This window comes from Mytilus californianus, unplaced genomic scaffold (genome assembly GCF_021869535.1).
Source record: "Mytilus californianus isolate M0D057914Y unplaced genomic scaffold, xbMytCali1.0.p SCAF_5, whole genome shotgun sequence".
Taxonomy (NCBI): Eukaryota; Metazoa; Mollusca; class Bivalvia; order Mytilida; family Mytilidae; genus Mytilus; species Mytilus californianus.
The window spans coordinates 40,510,471-40,533,012 of record NW_026262701.1 but is presented as its reverse complement, the minus strand read 5'-3'; positions in this window follow the sequence as shown (position 1 = coordinate 40,533,012).

The following is a 22,542-nucleotide window of genomic DNA, read 5'->3' as shown; positions in this document are numbered from 1 at the left end:
TGTTGACTGCTGTACCCCATTTTTTTACATGTTTACCTGAGAGGTTTAGCTAGCTATACAACTAGATTAAATCCACCATTTTCTACATAAGGAAATGCCTGTACTAAGTCAGGAATATGACTGTCACAGTTGTTCTTCATTCGTTTGATGTGTTTGAGCCTTTGATTTTGCCATTTGTTAAGGGACTTTCCGTTTTGAATTTTCCTTGGATTTCTGTATTTTTAGCTCATCTGGCCGAAAGGGCCAAGTGAGCTTTTCTCATCACTTGGCGTCCGTCGTCCGTCGTCGTCGTCCGTCTCCGTCGTCCATTAACTTTTACAAAAATCTTCTCCTCTGAAACTACTAGGCCAAAGTTAACCAAACATTGCCACACTCATCATTGAGTTATCTAGTTTGAAAAATTTGTCCGACGACCTGGCCCGCCAACCAAGATGGCCGCCATGACTAAAAATAGAACAAAGGGGTAAAATGTAGATTTTGGCTTATATCTCTGAAACTAAAGAGCAAATCTGACAGGGATGAAATTGTTCATCAGGTCAAGATCTATCTGCCCTGAAATTTTCAGACAAATCAGACTACCCGTTGTTGGATTGCTGCCCCTGTATTGGTATTGTAATTTTAAGGACATTTTGAAGTTTTTGGTTATCTGAATATTATTATAGATAGAGATAAACTGTAAACAGCAATAATGTTCAGCAAAGTAAAATCTACAAATAAGCCAACATTACCAAAATGGTCAATTGACCCCTCAAGGAGTAATTGCCCTTTATAGTCAATTTTTAACAATGTTTTGTAAAATTTTGTAATCTTTAACAAAAATCTTCTCCTCTGAAACTGCTGAGACAAATTCAACCAAACTTGGCCACAATCATCATTAGGGTATCTAGTTTGAAAAATGTGTCCCATGACTCTGCCTGCCAACCAACATGGCCGACATGGCAAAAAATAGAACATAGGGGTAAAATGCATTTTTTGGCTTATATCTCTGAAACTAAACCATTAAGAGCAATCTGACAGGAATAAAAATGTTCATCAGGTTAAGATCAATCTGACAGGAATAAAAATGTTCATCAGGTTTAGATCAATCAAAATGTGTCAGATGATCCCGCCTACCAACCAACATGGCCGACATGGCTAAAAATAGAACATAGGGGTAAAATGCAAGTTTTGTCTATTGTTTTATGAACCGTTATAAATAGAGAAAATCTGAAAGGAGCAAAAATTTTCAAAATAATGAGCTCTACCAATTGTCCATATACGTCAAAATTGTTAGACAAATTCTTATAGGAGTTATTGGCCATAAATGACAAATTTACCATTTTTTTCATTTTTGCCTTTTATCATGAAAACTTCTGTATGATATTTAGAGAAAAACTTTTTTTTTTCATTATGCCTTATATGATTTAAATTATAATAGATAAATAAACACTTTAAATCACAAAAATGATCAGCAAGACAAGATCTATTAAAAAGTCAAATCTTGCCGATATAGTTAATAGACTGTCACTCTTCATAGGAGTGATTGCCCTTAAACGAGGATTTTTTTACCCTCTTTTGTGTTTTGAGCAAAAACTAAAGAAGATAGAGAGAAACTAAACAGACTAAAAGATCAGTAATACAAGATCAACAAAATAGTAGTCTATTCTCGTCTACAATGTTGGAGAGTGTCCTTTGTTTGATATGCACATAGACCAAGGTGAGCGACACAGGCTCTTTAGAGCCTCTAGTTTTTATTTTACTTTTAAATATGTTTTGGGAAATTTAAAATAAATTGTGTTTAAGGCGTTAGATGATATAATAGTAGATGAAATGGCAGGAATTGTATAACTTTCCTAAATTGTGAGTATGGATAAAAATCATGAAATCGTTGAGTAATGCCTTTAGTGTTTTGTTTATTACAGTTTTTAAAAATCAATTAATTTCAAAACTAGAGTTACGCCTACTGTAACATTTGTACATTCCATATTCAATGTCCCTCCTTACATCAAATACTACCTTTTTGGTGAGAGGTCATTCAACTTAAATTGAATATTAACAGAATAATCGGATTTTAATGAAATTAAACAGACTTTTTATTATATTCCGTCCTTCCAAATGACCTTGGGTAGAAAACGTTCGTTAAGTTTTCTTTGCTTCCAAATGCAAGGGAAAATTTCTTATTGGGTGTACAACTTGATAATATTGAGTTGTAGCGTGTAAGCAATTTTTACATCTGCCGTGCAGACACTTCCTGTTTGCCAATTGTTTGATTTTTTTTACATCACTCATTGTACAAGTATATTTTCGTCAAAGTTTTCTTGGCATCTTGCAAAGGAATGATTTTATATTTATTCTACTGCTGGATAAATAAATAAGGGTCTGGATTGGGGGTCCTCAATTCTGTATTCTTTAAATTTGTAAGCCATTTTCTCTATTTTTTATAAAATCTTCCTGATATTCTCTATTCTTTTTACTTTCGCACCCCATTATTCTCTATTCTTTATAAAATTTTTTGCCTATTTTTCTCTATTCTTTATATTTTTTGCCCTTTATTCTGCACGTTTTGTCCATTATTCTCTATTCTGTAAACCCCATCCAGACCCTCATAAATGCTAAGTTGTGGCGTGTAAGCAATTTCAACATCTGCCATGCAGACACTTATTGTTTGCCGATAATTTGAAATTTTACAACACTCATTGTACAAGGACAATGCTTGTCAATGTTTTCGTAGATTTCAATTGAGTTTTATATACTCGTTTTTCCTGTGTGTGTAGTCGAAATTCTGTTTCAAAATATATTTTATGTTTTTCCCGTCGTGTATATGCATGAAATATTTGCCACTGGAACTATACCAACAACCAACCAACCATGTAAGCATCCAATCCAATTAATCAATCGATAACTTTTGATCTGAAAATTTCCACATGGTAATCTTGTTTATCTAATTGTAGTTCAACAGTCGAAGTGAAATCATGTAAAATTTAATATAATGATAGCATATTGAAAGGTTGTATTTAAACTGTGATGCTGGTTTCAATGACGATTATACCATAAGTCATGTTATGCAGTTTGCTATACACGTGTAATAATCTTCGAAGGACATCAAACTGTGAAATTATTGTGTGTCGATATGCTCATTAGCGTCACTGTTTTAAACTTTAACATCTGTTACAAATCTTGAGGTCAAACTTGTTAAAGGGTCCTTTCTGGTGAATGTTATCTTAGTGTAGTGTCAGCAGACTGTAGATTCAATAATAAATTTTGTTCACGGAACCATTGATACTAAACAAATACGGTGTAAATGTAATATATTTATTATGAATTTTACACTAAACAAAATGAAAATGTATTTCCTTTACTAAATATATAAAACATATTAAATTATTTGGCCTTGGGAAATCACTCAACTATCTGAAGAATAATTTTGCTCCAGGACTTTGGCAGGAAGCGATTCTTTCGTGGAAAGTACACCAGCTGTCAAGCCACTACGCTCAACTTGAACAACACAATTGACAAAAGAATGACAAAGCGAAGCTTCATCTGACGGCCCATGCGTGGCAGTGGACCAGCCCCCGCGTGACGGTGGGCTTCAATGTTTTAAGGTGTTGAGTTGAGGTTGGAGATGTTAAATGAAAAATGTTTGGAAAATGAATGAAAATTATGAATGATAACTGAAATATTTGAAAAGGTGCCAAGAAACTCTGACGAAATAGTGATTAGAAATCAGATGGGTCTGAGTGACCCCCAAGTATTTAGAATGAGGAATCCCCCGGGATCACCTTCAATAAGTCAACGAATAACACAATAATAAGGTAAACAAAAGAAACAAAATATACATATAAAGCAACCATGCAGTTCTCCTGTCCATAAATTCTAAATTGACTATAATATAATCAACGATAAACAGATACCGCAAGCTGCTGTTGTGCATGTTTTATAGAGGTTGGTTGAGTGCGAAAATAACGCACATAGCAATCTGAAGACCAACGACCTAACGTTTTAATCATGTGATCCTCTATGTTAGCTTGACCAGCTGCGGTCCCAGCACCCATTCTAAATGAATGACCTGAAAAGTTTTTAGAATCATAATCGCATAACTCTAGAACATGTCTGATTTTTGTTATAAAGAATTCTCTTTCCATGGCTAAATTGCCAATTGATACAAAAAGAGGGTCAGTGTTTTGATAAGGCGATATACACGTTTTCCTGAACTCTAAATATCTTTTTAAAACACGATTAGGACAAGTATGACTATTACTTTTGTGTAACTGAATATCTATACCCTTACGAAATGGATCAGTTTTTGACTGTTTCAAGTGAAGGATACCAACATTGTTTGTGAATGAAATGTCTGATATACATAAATTAATTGCATGTTCAAATTGTTCGGATTTGATAACTGTTACAGTTACAGGAGAAAGCCAAAGAAAGAAATCACGCTAGCTGTTTCTATCATGAGGTCAATGAACTTTGAAAAAACTCCTTTTTGTAATCTCTTTATAATTTGTTCAAGAATATCAAAAGTGATTGGTAGCCTTACTCTCTTGTTCTGATTTTGAGATCGTTTGACAGAGTTTAAGATCAATGTAAGCCTAGGAAATAGTTTGCCGTTATATAGTTCTAAGGGATCACTACAATTTTCTTTCAAATAGTTGTACCTGATTCCACAGAGATAAAGTTTAATGGTAGAATAATGAAGTTTCAGAACTGTTTGACAATGGGCAACAAAATATATAAGGATTTCTTCCGAAACTGGGGCCAAGTTATTTGTAAATGTCACATTATTTAACAGTAAATATTTCTTAAAATGCATGAAACCAATATCATACACGTCCTTAGTCCTTTTAGATATAGATGTCGTCCATAGTTGTTCGACAGTTTGTTTGAACACTATATTACATCTGAGACTTTGGGACACGGTTCCGGAAGGGGGTCTGCATCTGGTGCCAGGCTTCTGAATCGTTGTATCTTAAATCAAGATAATGCATCACTTATATCGTTTTGTAAACCTGGCAGCCACGTGTTTTGCACTAAAAAGTTGTTTGTACATGCGCACCATGTTAATTTTCTCATTAATTTCATAATATACAAACATTTTGATCTGCCTTTCCTTATAATCTCGACTGTAGACATATTATCAGACAAAAAATAACATTTTTTTTTGTTTTCCGTGAGGCACCCCATAAAACAGCTGCCACAACGTTTTGGTACAATTCAAGAATGCCATTGAATGTTTACTGTTTGTGATGTTTTTTTATTTCGGTCGGCCATGACGAATAAAACCACTTTCCACCAAAATATCCACCAAAACCTATAGTTGACGATGCATAAGTGAATAATTCCATATCGTAATTAGATATAATGTAGATTTATAAAACATATTAATTCCATTCCCATTCTTTAGGAATCGTAACCAAAACTCGAAATCTATCCGACATTCTTTATTTAAACGCACATAATGATGTAATTATTTCGCTTTGGTTGATAAATTGATAAGATAAGACACAAATGACCTGCCCGGTAGTATACCTCTTGAGGCAAAATTTAAATGCCCAAGCAGCTGTTGAACTTCTCTTTTAGAATAAGAGGATTTGACACTTATACTTGAAATAAACTCACAAATTCGGTCAACTTTCTCCTGCGGTAAACGTGCTTCCATTTATTGTGAATCGAGAATGATGCCAAGATATTCAAGACACGTTACAGGGCCAACAATTTTGTGCATTGCTATTGGAATATTTAAGCGTTTAAAAATCATCATCATTAATGCCATTGACCGCTCTCCGTCAGCGTGTGGCGGATCTTTAGTTAAGAAATCGTCTAACAGGTGTAAAATGTTATTGACCTTGTAATTGTTTGTGGCAATATAACATATTGCTTGTGACAAAGTATCGAATATAATGGGACTAGATCGGCAACCGAAAGTTAATCGCACATAGAAATAATATTTTTCCTCCCATTTAATGCAAAACAAAGGCCATTGTGAAGGTAAAATAGGACAATTTTTGAATGCATTGGAAATATCGTACTTACATAACCAAGAGTTTGTCCCGTATTTCAGGATAATATCTATAGCGTTGTCGATCTTAACGTACGGCATAGAGCAGATGTCTTTGTCAATTAATTCATTGATGCTAAAATGAATATCACTTTGATGAGGTGCCGATAAATCCAATATAAGTCGTTTTTTCTTTGAATATATTCCTTCCGCAACTCCCAACGGACTGACACGGTAACTTGAAAATGGAAGTGTATAAAAAAGGCCCATACATAAATCCATTTTCACATTCCTTCCTTAACAATTCATTTACTACCTTCGGTTGTGATCGTACAGACAAATTATTACGACATTCAAGGGTTGGTAAACTAGTCACAGAAACCTTAGTGTCAAAACCATATTTTAAACCATTGCATAAGTAAAATACAAAAGATTTGTCACTGTGATTTCTAAGTTCATTTTGTAATACTTCTACGTTTATCGGAGTAGTAGCATGTAGGGGGAAGTTAATATTTGATAGGTATTTTTCGGAACCGAAACTCTGCCTTGGTGCAGTAGTACCAGTCTTAGCAACAGTGTTTTTAAATGTGTGGTTCTTTCTATTTTTTTCGGTATCGTTATGCGTAGATTGACGATGACAGGCGGTTAAGCTATGATCATAGTTACGACAGTTAGAGCACATGTGTAAGAAGAGGCATCGACCGTCTTTATTACAGCCAGACATACTATTGAAATTATTGCAAATTTCTTTTCCGTAGTGATAAAAACGCTTCCTACCACGAATATCGGAATTTCCGCCATTTCTCATCAGATGTGGGGTAGATACGCTTTTCTCTGATAATTGCAATGGACAGAATTTTGTGTCATGGTCTACCATGTTACAAAGCTTGCAAATATTTATTTCAACGCCTGCACCTATGAAGATCATCAGGTCGCGATCCCTTTTACTTCAATCGACTTTATTTTGTTTCTCTTGAAGAAGTGTCGAGGCTTTTTGCTGAAAATAATTTATGGTAGTCGTAGAACTTCTGACCGTAAAAATAACTGATCTCTATGATATCCTCATCGTAGGCGTCTAATTCAAATCTCCTACCTGGAAAAGCAGATGTCATTACACGCTTGAATTTTCCTAAGGCCTTTATGAATTCCTGGATTGTTAGTTGTCGATTTAAGCGAGGGTCTGGCTTATTCCCTACATTAATTTCCATACCGTCTGCCAAAATGGTATGTGATTGGGGACTCTCGAAACAAGGAATAAGGAGAGAAGCTAAGTTAATGTCCTTACCGTGTATTATTTGTTTCTGTAACGCTGTAGAAACTATGTCGACATTGGGAAAATCATCAGAACGAACTCCTGTTCTATTAAATCCATGAGGTAACGCATCCGGTGTGTTTTGTATCGACGGTGCGGTATTACTGGAATTGTACCATTGATGTAGATTATACGGTTAATTAGTATCATACAGCTTCTCTGTCATCAGGGTATCGACGGATTTCTGAAGGCCATTCACGCATAATGACATAGTGTTAAAAGCAGCCACCAATATATAAGTGTTAACATTTCCCGTAGCAGAAGAAGTATTGTCAATGCTTTCACGGTTTTGCGTCTCTGTTGAAACAGTTTGCGTATCAGATGGAAAACTGTCTGTTGCACTTAAAGTATTATCGATTGCTTCTACGCGAGCATCACTGTTTTTGTTACCAATGTTTTCTGTACACAGAGTTTTAACAACGTTTAAAGTGAGGTTTGTAGGCACTTTGAAACCAAGTTTAGACAGTTCGTCCACCATTTCAGTTTTTGTTCCCACAGAATTAGTTTTTGTAACAGCATTTTCAGTACTATATGGCTGGAAACGGGATTTCCGTTTCGTCGGATTCAGTTTTTTACATGGAGGCATAACTTATATCTTTTTAAACAGTGTTTTGAGAATAAGTAATAAAAGCTGTTGCCACAAGGAGCAATTACTAAGACTATGATTCAACTTGTGTTTCACGTGACACATTTATTATTAAGCTGCAAGCACGCAACTTTATCTAACCTATATGTTGTGTGACCTCTTAATCGATATCTAATGTCGAGTAACGGGTTATGCAGAAACGGGTTTAGAAAAGTCTTCAGTACCATTTAACAGCAGGGAATAATCAACTCGTCTATAAACCATGATTATACAATTCTATAATCTACCAGAATGATTTTATATTTAGTCTGCAACATGATAATGTTGAGTTGTAGCGAGTAAGCAATTTTTACTTCTGCCGTGCAGCCATTTCCTGTTTGTTGTTAGTTTTAAATTAGTTTATTAATTCTACAATTTTAATTGTACAAGGAAAATTTTCGTCAAAGTTTTCGTGGCTTCAACGAAAGGGAAAAATAAATTATGCTTCAATACAAAAAAAAGGAGATGCATGTGGTATGATTGTAAATGAAACAACTATCCATCAGAGTTCATGTGACGTTGATGTAAGTAATTATAGGTCATGCCATGTTGTATAAAAACCCATACCGTATAGACAGCCACATGTATAAAAGACCCCCTCATGAAAAATGTGAAACAATTCAAACGAGAAAAACCAACGGCATAACTTATAGCAAAACAATTTAGGAATCACAAATATGACAGACATGAATCAACGACAACGTTTACATGTTACCTCAATCAATACATGCCTCGACGCAGGTCCAGACACGGTATTGGTCATGTTTTGTAATGTAGTTAATAAAACAAAAGGTATATGTTTTATTCTGTTGATTTTCATTTGAAAACACGATAAGAAAACATAATATTGGATTTTTATGTTATAAGGATGATAGTTAAGTATTAATCAATTAAGTTTTTTTCCATCTAACCTTCTTAAGGTTTAACCTTATCATTAACCCGTAGCCCACTAACCTAAAAAGATATGTCAATGTGAGGAAAGCACGGTGTGAATTTTTAATACGGGAAAAAGTGTCGTCAGGAATTAGGATACGTAGTTTAAGAAATGCCCAACAAGTACATTCCGGTGCGGGACAGAAATATGTAACCATTTAAAACGCTACTTACAATCATACTATCAGGCTTATTAAGAACATTACTACTTGTAAGTAGAAGCATTCCTTTGGAGTTTATTTTCGCAATGACATTTTGGTATAAACTGGTAAAAACTCCCAATATTCAATTTAGCACCATCCTTCTTCAAAAAAGTCCAAGACACAAGATTTCACAATCATTGAATTCCCTTTTCCATAGTTGGAATATTTGCTAAACAGTTTCAAATGGGACTGGGTCTATTTTGTGTAATAGGCCAAACTAGGTGCAAATGGAATGAATTGCCTTAGGTAACATTGGTCAAATGTACTAGTGGGGGTATCCCACGGATGGCCTACCTTTGGTCCAAACTTAAGTCAGACATTCCTAACCCCAAACCAATATATTATGTCAAATATTTCCCAAGGTAATAAATTCTTGCCACACTAGGTACAAATAGAAGATAGTGTTCTAAGTAATCATGGCCCAAATGGACCAGTTGGAAAAATCAGGGATGACCGATATCATAAGTTTTAACATGCGATTTGACATTCCCACCCACCAATCAACAATGAGCAAAAGTTATATATTGTAACCGCATAGCAAGCTATAAGGGACCCCGATATCACAAAACGGTCCTTCCGGTACTGCTGTACCCATATTTTGACAATGTTACCTATTATGTCTTCTTCACGCATCGTTGTAAATATAATGGAATTTGATGCGACTGTCATACAAGTGAGAGGTTTAGCGCTATAAAACCAGGTTCAATCTACCATTTTCTACATTTGAAAATGCCTGTACCAAGTCAGGAATATGACAGTTGTTGTCCATTCGTTTGATGTGTTTTATCATTTGATTTTGCCATTTGATTAGGGACTTTCCGTTTTGAATTTTCCTCGGAGTTCAGTATTTTTGTGATTTTACATTTTCTGGAAGTGTAACATTAAATATTAACTTCTGGTGCGTCCGAAACATCCGAGTTTATCTCTAGTTTTTGGTTCGTGGTGCTTTTGCTTTAGTTTTTTGTGTTCAGTTTTGTGATAATTTGATTTTCAAAGTCTATGTTATTGTCTATCGTTAAAGGTCCTGTGTATCCTTTGTCTCAAATACTGTGTTTTCATTTCAAGGACATCACATTCGGTAATATATTTGATCAGATGATATTCATTGTTTATAAATATTGTAATTTTTAAGGATGAAAATAGAGTGAAATGATAGGTTTCCTACGCGAAATAGAAAACCCAATCCATTGGTCCAGACAATGAGAAACCATAAATACTTCAATATAAGAGGTGGAAATTTCTAACCAAAGTCTTATCAATGAGTTTTATTCATTTTAAAATAATATAAGTTTTAAAAGTTCTTGTCAGACGCTGGTGACGGATGTGTACAGTGTAAACACATGTTCTCTCTCCTTTTACCTTTATACCTTTATTTTATTTAATTAACATTTATAACTATATTAACAAGGTAAATTATTTTTTAAAATAAACGCATATTTTTTTAATGCTGTGACCCTGCAAATAGGGTGGATATCCAATAGAAGAAGAAGAAGATAATGTAATGAATACAAATCAGCTATTGCACGATTTCATCAACTAGTTTTCACACGACTAACACGGCTAGTGACTATTGGAGTACTTATATCACCTGTTTTTGGTGGGTTTTTTTTTTGCTGCTCAGTCTTAATTTTCTTGTAGTGTATGGTGCACTTTTATTTCAAATTGTCTTATCATATTTTCCCCTTTTATTGTGATCTTGTCTTTCCGGTTTCGTACATTGTAAAAACTTGCCGCTTCTTTAATCATCTAAAACTTTGTAATCAATTGTTAATTTAATGTGTGTCATTGTTTTATTTGTGTTTGGTTTGTATCACCCTCAAAATTTTAAATAAATTCATATTTATTTTGGAAAGAATATAGATCAACTTTTATTTTGGACAGAATATATGTCCCGTCTTCCTTTCAGGATTGATCAATTTACAGATTTCTCATAACTGCTTTCTATAATTTTTTGTACGCAAGCCAGTATTTGTTTATACTAGTGAGATATTTTTCGAAATATTCATATGTGCATCGAATTAAAGCTTTGGTATATTGCACCTTTGAGCTATATAGAAACGAAAAGAAAATAATACGTTGTCTTGCTGTTTTTATCCATGCAACGCAAAAGAATTCTAAAGGTTAACTTAAGAGGGCTCAAACAATAGAAACTGTCCTTTCAAATTGGCTTTACATCGCAGAGCAACACGTGCATACTTTATATAACAGATGTATATATATATATATATTTATATATATATATATATATATATAATTCGTCTGAATAACAGCCCAACATTGTTAGATTTTGTTCTTTCTGGCCAGGATTCGAACTCATGCTACTGAGATATCGTGGCACCAAATCGCCTTGCACTATGCCCGGCGCGCTAGACCACTCGACCACTCGACCACCTAGGCTCGATAAAAAATCAAGCTTTCGGTGGCCGGGTGTTGCCTTTCCTCGTCAGTTTTTATCTAGCGTCGTTACACAGTACATGATATATAAGGCATGCAGATGAAATACTACAGACCAGCTTAATTATCTATCATAGATGATCTTACACATTAATGTAGGATACAGTCACAGAAATAATTATATTATAAGTACGTCTGAACCAGTGACAACTCTACGACTGATTTTATCCATCGGATCACCAATGATGGTGACACAAGGCTGAAAACACATTCTGTATATATAATTCGTCTGAATAACAGCCCAACAATGTTAGATCTGTAAATTTACGGAAGCAAATTTTTGTTCTTCCCTGGCCGGGATTCGAACTCATGCTACTGAGAAATCGTGGCACCAAATCGCCTTGCACTATGCCCGGCGCGCTAGACCACTATATATATATATATATATATATATATATATATATATATATACATACATAACTACTCTAAATATCAGCACAACAATGATAAATTTGCAAATTTGCGGAAGCAATGTTTTGTTCTTCCCTCGCCGGGATTCGAACTCATGCTATTGGGATATCAGCTTTCGGTGTCCTAGTGTTAACTTTCCTCGTCAGTAGAATCTAGAGTTGTAACACAGTACATGATATATTAGGCATAATGATGGAATTGATTATATATATACATGTATATATAAAAACGTCTAGATATTAGTCAACGATCTTTCTTACGAGGGTGCTGGATCGTTACGAGTAACGATACATGTACACAATAAATAAATTATATTTTAGGCGTTTATACATATATATATATATATAATCCCGGCGAGGGAAGGACAAAAATTTGCTTCCGCAAATTTGCAGATTTAATCCAGATTTGTTGTGCTGATATTTAGAGTAATTATATATATATTCCTAAAAAAAATGCTAATTTTTGTTCTTCCCTCGCCGGGATCCGAACTCATGCTATTGGGATATCGAGACAACACCGCCTGCACTGTGTCCAGCGTTCTAGACCACATTGCCACCTAAACTGAATATATATATTTTAAAAAAGGCCTAGGGAGGACAGACTTATTCGGGAAAGATTTTGGATACGAAAATTGAAAACGTTCACACCAAATGGGATCAATCGGAAAAGGTGTAGTTCTAATCGCGCAGTGCTTTTCAGTTGGATTGTAATATTACGCAGTCTCTGTTGTAATTCCTTTACCTAAGTCAACTTTAAAACTCCAGAATTATACCAGTTTAAATCGCACGGTGCTATCCATTTGTGATGTATAAGTTCGCAGCTACGTGGTAATTACTTTACCTTCGTCAAAAGTTGAAATTCAAAATTATATCAGTTCAAATCTAACAGTGCTATTCGTTTGGGATTTATAATTACGCAGTCTCTGTCGTAATTACTTAACCTTCGTCAAATTTGAAATTTTAGTATTAATCCAGTTCAAATCGGTCAGTGATATTCATTGTGAATGTATTTCTATGCAGTCTCTCTTGAAATAACTAGTCTTTTGAGAAGCATATCTATGCAACCTCTGTTGTAAATACTTAACCTACGTCATTTTTATACAAGAGTTGTTCGGTTTTTAATTGTATAACTGTAAAGATTGTTTCAGTTAAATCAGATTGATATGATTCATTTAACATCCATATACTGATGAGAAGGATATCTATGATCCGAAATATTTATAGATACTTATATTTAATGTTTCCTTTTTTTAATATTGGTGTTGTTTTGTACACATTTTAGGCGTATATATACGCGTCTAAACATGTGACAACTTTATGACAGACATTCTCCATCGGATAACACGTGGTTGTACAGGGCTAACACCATACTATACATATAATTCGTCTCAAATTTAGCCCAATAATGTTAGATCTTCCAATTTGCGTTAGCAAATTTTTGTTCTTCCCTTGCTTCTGTGATATCGTGGCAACACCGCAGGCACCGTGTCCAGCGCCCTAGACCACTCGACCACATAGCCTATATAAAAATATAGCTTTCTGAAAGACACTCGACTACCTAGGCTATATAAAAATATAGCTTTCTGAAAGCTATATTTTTATATAGCCTAGGTGGTCGAGTAGTCTAGGGCGCTGGACACGGTATATATAGGGGAAAATAACACTTGATAAATATTATGCGTCTGAATCGAAGCGCTTATCTGAATTTACCTTCATCAGAAACACTTAAAACCAAAAATTTGAAAGCCAAGGATGTAGAAGCCCCTTAAATCATCAAAGGGATCATACCTAGACTGTTTGAGCAGAAAAAAATTACAAAAAATACAAATCAGACACAACTAAAAAGGTAAATTTCTGTCCAAGACAGATGCCCAAACAAGATTACTATGATCGAAACAACATCAGCAAAACCCTAAATGTGTGTCGGTTTTCTGTCGTTGGGAGACTGTCTCGTTGACAAATATCCTGCTCTCCTTTAAATTTATATTCAACAATAATGAAAACTTAAGTTTAGACAATCACGTTTAACCCCAATAAAAGCTGTACTACTATGAGGTGTTCCGAAAGAAAAACACTATCTTGCTTCCACGTATACTAGTATTTACATGAAAACACAAACAGGGTACACATTGGTATAAATAGTAGAGCATATGGTAATATGTAAAATTGAGAATGGAAATGGGGAATGTGTCGAAGAGACAACAACCCGACCATAGAGCAGATAACAGCCGTAAATTTATTCAATATTAAAAATATTTTTGCTGTGTCAACGAAGTTGTCGATTGTCTACATCTCCTAGGGGAGTTCAGAGGCTGATTGACACTCACTGGTACATAACTTTCTCGTCCTCGTAATTACACGTGCAGCCAACGTACAGTAAACCATTCATTTTAACATTAAATCCAGTATCGCCAACTTGACGACATTTACCTTGTATATCTCTGCATTCTGTGTAGTAAAAATTAAAATAAAAATAGGTGTAATTTGTAGTATTTATTTGAACATCTATAAATCGCAAGACAACCTGAAAATATACTTGATTGTATATTTATATAGCATTATATAACGAATCCAAGATTAACGACCTCTATCTAAGTTAAGTACAATCGTGTTAGAATTACTATAAAAACAGAAAGAAATAGGACGTCAAAGCATAGAACGCAAAGTTTGCGTAGGTCAAATACAAATAGAATTTATTGAATGAAATTACTGTACTCTATTAGCGAAACCCTAACAAACTTCCGTAAGGAAACAGGAATGTGCAACAGCCAATCACGTTAGACCCTTTTAAATGTTTTCCTAAGACTGACTAAGTTAGAAAACTTGCATTATTTTTGAAAAATGGTACATTGCGTTTATATTCCGTAAACTGTTAACAAGTTACAATGATGATTAAAGACATGTTTAAAAATGCATACCACTGAGTGTTACCGTTGCTGATTAACTATTTGTCCCCGATTCAAACATCTGCCAAGACGACAGTATTTCCATAAAGGCCTAATTCAAGTTGACTCATTATGTCTCACATTAAAATTCCAGTTCATAAATCATGTAACTGTACTTAAACTAAAGTTGCAACCCCGTACCTGCCAACTTCTAAATTTCCATGGTGGATTTTAAGTGCAGGAGGACATAATGCTCCTCTTATCTTGTCATAAGTGTTTTTTAATCTACTACTATATTGTTTGAATGGGTATATATATGTGCTTAAATACCCTTTTAACTTATTTGAATGGCTGTTTTGAGGTGTTCAGTTTATATGATAATGAATTTCAAAATTCAGGTCAAGACCTCTTTTGGGGGATATCCACCATAAATAGGGATAGTTGGCAGGTCTGGTAAAGTTGACCCTGTGATACTTCTGTTGTTCTGTTCATGTCTTTTGGGTATTATGTTCCCAATCGTTTTATACATTCTGCTTTCAAACTTTATGACTTGAGAGCACCGGATGAAGGTATTTTAGAAAAGTGTCGTACGCATGAAAATCTGGACATAGATATACGGCTATGTTTTTTTTACATAGAAAGCGATTCGCACATCTAGTATTCGTCAATCAAACGCAGTATTTCGAATATTGTCCACAAAGTAATTTAAGTATGTATAGAAATAATGCAGAAGTGAATTGTGGCAAATATATCAGACTTGATTTTTTTCTTCTCTCACTTGAAAACATCAACAATTTAATAAAAGAAAAGACAAATCGACACGAGAGCAGTTGGAAAGGAATAGACACGTTAAACACTATCCTCGAAAATAAGTTCGGTGAATGTGAAAGCTGAAGAACTCCTTTCGTCCTACTGCAGGAATACTGTACACACTCTGCATCCCAGTCAGATTGGTTTATGATAGAATAACATTTCCCGTCACCCCCTAGGCATTCTGCAAAACAAAACAATGATACATATATGATTAATTTCAAGTTAAAAAATATATATAAGAAAATAAAAAAGAAGAAAATGCATATATATCGTTGTATTAAAAATCGTTCACATTGTTCACATTGTTCCTACCGGTTTCACTTCTCACGGAAGATATTCATATATATATATATATATATATATATACACGTGTAAACATGTGACAATTTTATGACAGACATTCTCCATAGGTTAACACATGGTTATACAGGGCTAACACCATTATTTATATTTTATTCGTCTCAAATTTAGCCTTATTTCTTATATCATATTTGTTTTTCATTTATTGTTTTGTACATAATACATAATTAGTTTTCTCGTTTGATTAGTTTTACAATTGTCATTTCGGTGCAATTTATAGACTACTGTGTGGTAGGGGATTTGCTCATTGTTGAAGACCATACGGTGAAAAATAGTTGCTTACTTCTTCATCTGGTCTCTGGTGGAGAGTTGTCTCATTGGCAATCATACCACATCTATTTATTTCTATAGTAACGACTTTAAAATAATGTATTCAACAAATCTGCCAAGAATACGATACATCAATATATCAAAAACTTTACACAGGTTGTTTTCAGTATACAAGCTGTAATGCATATAATCTGTTTCTTTTTCAAATCTATCGCGAATACTCTTGAAGATACAAAAAAATGTAACCTTTGACATATCCGCCCTAAAAAATTGAGCCTTTGTATACTCTTCGGTCTAGGAATTTTTAAATGTGCATTTCAGCTTTCATAACCTGTACTCTTTTTATATCAATATGTAAAATGTGTAAAATTTTGTGATACTGAAGGGTTCTCGGTCACGGTAAGAAAAAGAAACTGGTAAAATGCTTGATAATATGAATACAATTATTTATTATACTTGTGGAAATGTTTCAATAAATCTATATATTATACTCTTGAAACTTCAACAAAGGAAAACGTGGATTAGCATTGAAAGTTTTACGCTCAACTTATAATACAGACTGAAGTTTGTCTACCAGTCATAAACTTTGACTATATCAGAGTCCATTTGAGTGACAATAAATCGTGTGTGTTCTGTTGGAATAGAATTGCATACGGATTATATATATCATCCTTGCCAGAAAGGGCAATTTTGACAAATGTACCGTCCGGAAGAAGCTGATGCACATTATTTGAATCAATTCCACACACATAAATATTCCCCTCTGCGTCTTTTGCTATCTCACGTGGAGAACAGAGTTCCGGGTCTTTATATCGGAATATCTCTTGCCCTTTCTTATTATGACATGTGACGGATGCCTTTGTAGAATAACAAATGCTTGATGCTTTTGTACTTAGCACATATCTCGCTCCTCGATTTCCGACAGGCATAGTCGAAATAGATTTTGTTTTCAAACTTATCATCCTATTCTCATTTGAACAAGTTATATAGATACTATCCCCATTTCTGTGCAAGCCATGGCCACCACTGCCAATTTCATACTCGTCATCTTGTAGAACCCTCCATTGTCTATCTTCACGACTTCCGCATTTGAATCATTAGGAAACGTTACCAGCATAGTGTCACCTTCTAAATCATCACTTTCTAAAAAGCATACATCCCAGAACAAGCTCATTTGTCATCGTATGAGTCGTATTGAAGCACTTCAACTTCTGGTTGCGGTAATCCGCCATTACGATTAAACCACCTTGTAAGAATATCCCACCTGTAAACCAAATATGTCCAGTATCAGACCAAGATTTGCCCGACATATTTGCAATCACTGAAACGTGTATATCTTTGTAGAATGAAGGGACTATGTTAGTTGTTCTATTGACACGTTTCCCATGCTTTTAATTTGATCTGTGAATGTTTTTATTATTTCGTTCATATGTAAGCTATAGTCATGGCGTAAAATGTTCTCACTTTGTGATCTGATGTAAAGTTCGTGAAGTTCACATTGTTTTTTGAGTTTGAAAGCAGTTAGGATGATATCTCTGTCAGATCCATAATCTACGGAGGCAGTAAGAACTCTTTTTCCGTTATCGCAATTGTTAAATATATGTTCGAATTTCTGAGCCTGCAGTTGAAGTTCTTCGGACAACGAATCGTGTGTTTGTTCTATTTCTTCTTCCAGTTTTGTTTCTACTCAGACTAGTGTCTCAAAGTAACTTTGCATGTCCTTGTTTTATTTACTTCAGTAAGAATGTCTTCCTTTTGTTTCAAAAGGTCTTCCATGTTGGTTTTCCTGTCTTCAACAACGGAAACAGATTGTTTTTCTTATTCATTCATTCTATAAACTAACGGATCCAATCTTGTTTTGATACCCAGAGCAGAGGAGCCTGTTCTAAAGTACGGACCATTTTGCACTGTGTGTGATTTTCTGTTATGCACTCGACGCAGCATAAAGCATCGTGGTCGTCACAAAACTCTTCTACGTATTTTCCACCATGTTGGGAGCACAATTCGTCAGTGTCAGCAATCTGTTTTGGTTGTTTTTGCATTTCATCTAATGTAGCAATTGTATGATCCATAAGCATTTTGACTTTAGTGTGAAAACTAGCACATTTCTCGCACAGAGCTTCACCGCAATCTTTGCAACATGACGTAGCATCTACCGTGTCGTCACCTCGCTAACAAGGGTCACACTTCTGAGAGTTTTCCAAAGACATTTTCTCCAAGAGAAAAGTAACAATAGCACTTGGTGAAAAGAAACGTACCCAAGATTCGATCGGCAATGACGTATCAGGAATTTTATTATCTGCTTGGCAAGACGGACATTTAAAACATTGTAAAATTTTACCCTCGCTCTCTACTAACTTGATAATATATGCAGATAAAAACGGCTCACAAAATGAATGCATACAATTCAGACATTTTGGTTTAGTCATTGAGTGTTCACATATCTTACAAGTCACTAATTTTACTATATCCCGTCGTTTAAGTTTTACACCCATCTTTTCAATATACCAAATTCATAATATCCTATACGACTTCAAATAAATTAAATGTTAAAAACTTTATAGTTTTGTATTGAGTTTTACAATAAAAGTGCATTCGCTGTATAAGATACATTGTAATGTAGTTATGTTTAGTTTTGCATATTTTTTTAATGTTTGTTTATATGCAAATATAGACAAAGCGACGGGACAACTATTATTTAGATGTAATAACCGTAGAAAAGACCGGAACAGTGTTTCTTTTAAACTTATATCAAGTGAAAAATTTACATAGAATTAATGGTATATTTTCAATACTGTATTAAACCATTTGAAAGGTTTCTTTTTAAAGCAAATTTATCTGGTATTGGTATTCGTGTAATGTAAATACAAACACGTTGAAATTGTCAAAGTCTATATTTCGACCATAGTATATCATATCTAATAACTTACACTTGGAGAGAAAACATGTTTGAATAAAAGTTAATCGTGTATTGATAGAGACATATGATACAATTGTTCTAGTTATTGTATTATATGTCTCTATTGTTTTAATTAGGAAATATTAATAAGGTAAAACTAATTTAGCATAATTAAAAAGTTTAAAATTTATCGTTATTGATGTGAGTGCCTTTGATCATTTATGTTCTTTTTATGAATGTTAAGGTAACTCGGTGGTATAACTGGAAAATATAGAATTATTACATGCCACCGAGCTTGTTTTCAAGCTACAGATAGTGCATACTTCTTTTACGTAAAGAGTGTATAACAGAAACATACATTTACATGAGCTGAAAGGTGAGAAAAGAGACAACCTTTATTAATTATTTAAAATTATTTGAAATATAAAAGAAATAGTGGAAGTGATGCCCAATATTTCAGGAGATTGTTGATTTTTTTTTAATCTGAAGGCAAATACATTGTATGTCGTTTGGGCTTTGTGACGTTTAATTGCAGTCACGTCTACGAAAGCCATAATCTCTATTATTCATCCTAAATGGGGCATTAGGTGTAGAATTCATGTTCACCAGTTTGACTTAAATTTTCATAATCGATTTATAGCATACTAAAACGTACATCCAAATTACAAACAATCCAAAAGAAACAGTTAGCAATGTACGGACTCGTTTCAATATATCCGTGCTTCGTGCGTATATTATACTAGACGCAATCTAATTAACCATTGACATGAGCTCCGATCTTTATTGACTGGGATTGCCACTTTCCTGCCAAAAGCCGGTGGTTTCCTCCACCAATACAAATTGGCCGCAACGTTAGAGTCAAGAAAGTGGCGTTTAACACTTTTAGATCTATAATTTGTGTCAAATAAAAAGAACCAAAATTAAAGACAGTGAACAAAGCAAAATAGTTTTTTGATATGATTAATCAGTGTTAACTTGTACAATAAGGGGGAGATACCAAAGGGATATTCAAACTCTTAAATTGAAAACAAAATTACAATGCCATAACAAAAAACGAAAAACAATCGAAAGATAAACAACAGTTCAGAGAAACACAAAGTATAAAAAATAAAGACTGAGCATCTCAAACCCCAGCAAAGGCCGGGGTGTTCTCATGTGTTCCAGATGGGTAAACAGATCCTGCTCCATATGTGGCACCCGTCGTATTGCCCATTTAAATACAATATCGATGATAAGTATAATTAAGTAGGTCACATTTGAGGAAAAGAGACGGGATTGTAGTTACGACAATTGGAACATACCCGTAGTCATCTGCGAAATAGATATTCCATAGCGATAAACCAATTCGTGATGGCGTCCATAAAGTTTTCGAAGGAATTATTTCAACTTCACAAGTTGAAACTCTTGGTTTAATAGCTTCCTTGTTAGGAGCAACTCTCTATCAAGGACATCATGATGGGAAATGTTAGCTCTGTTATATCGTATCAACTGGGAGATGTATACTCTATATGTAGTCGCTGGTGAAATCTTGTTACTTAGAAATGGAAAGTTTACAATTGGGAAGCTGAAATCTGCTCTTTTGTCGTCAAGTTTTGTTATTAATCGACTCTCATTGTCAACTTCTTGATGTAATTCAATATGAGGCAGACTTAAATGTAGCTGTTGTATCCCTTTATTTATTTGAAGTTCAATTGGATAGATGCGTTCAACATAGTCACCAAACTTTGAATTATTTGGTGACATCATCTATATACCGGAACGTGATATTTGATAATTCTAGCTTCTTTTCGTTCTTCTTAAGATGCTCCTGTATGAAGTCAGCCTCATATGAATAAAGGAACAAGTCGACAATTTGAGTTGTAGCTTATTAAAAAAAAATACAGAACGGCCTTATTCTTTATATTCTAGATTATTCTCTAGATCAAAAACGTTTTCGGACCATTATATTCCCTTTTATATTTTAAGCAATGATGCATGATTATCTTACCGTACGGAGCCCGATTGGTCTCATACGAATTAAGAGTTGTGATTTAAAGTCTAGCGCTATAGATTTAAGGTCAAGCGCTGGAGATCTGAAGTTATGTGCTGCATATCTAAAGTCTAGTGTTATAGATGTAAAGTCCAGCGCTGTCGATATAAAGTCCGGCGCTGAATATGTAATCTCAAGCGCTGCAAATGTAAAGTCTAGGGCTGTAGATATATAAAAAGTCAAGAGCTGGAGATGTAAAGTCTGCGCTGGAGATGCAAAGTCCAGTGCTGAAGATGTAAAGTCCGGGGCTGTGGATATAAAGTCTTTGTGCTGAAGATGTGAAATCCAGCGCTGTAATTGCAAAGTCAAGCGCTGTAGATATAAATCTCCAGCGCTGGAATTTACATCCCCATCGCTGAACTTTAAATCTACAACGCTAGACTTTACATCTCCAGTGTTTGATTTTGAAAACCACAACTCTTTATTATTATGAGACCTCCTGTCTGTGCCCCGTATTAAGGCTGACTGTACTACAATAATCCTGCGACTCGTTTTTACAAAAAAATCATAAGAGTAAAAATATCTCGTAAGTCATACACATTTCAGTATAACTTATAACTTTTACGTAAGATTTTTGTATGAAAAGAGTCGCCGGAACTCAGCACTGCACACGAAAACGAAGAGTAGAAAACAATCTGCGTCACGATATAAACATAATATGACAGAACACGGAAACATTGATCGTAGTCAGAATTATGACAAATGCAAACTTAGTTGTCTCATTGGCACTCATACCACATCTTCTTTTATCTATTAGATCCAATATTCCCCAATAAGTCCAGTAACCAAATCTGGTCTTCTCTTGCTTTTAACAAAGATGTTTTGTTTCAAGCAACGACGTCATAGTATAGGACAACATTTTAACAACTAAAGATGGGCTTAATTTGATTGAATCATCTTCTGTTGAAAATAGTTTTATAAACGACAGGGTTAGTTTCTGTTCAAGTAAGTCACCCAAACCGGAAGATGGAGATAAGGATTTTGACCGTGCGAGACGATATGGCTCTGCCATTGAAATTGAATCGGAATCTCATGTCAGCCACGGTATCAACCCGCAGCTATATCACACTGAGTTCTTTTCCATTTATTATTAGCAATGCATCAACAAAGTTATAACAAGAATATATGTGATGAGAATTACTATAAATTGTTACCTCCGAAAGCTACAACATGTCACCTATAATGTAGCTATTTATCTATGTACATTAAAGGGGATATATTAAAAGATTTCAGACAGAGCCAGACAATTTAATTGGAAGAACAAAATTACAAAACGGACAGACACCCTTATAACTGTGGAGTTGTGGTACATGACAGATTTCTTTCTGCAGACTAGATCACATTGTACGATAATATTGGTTTGTTTATTGTA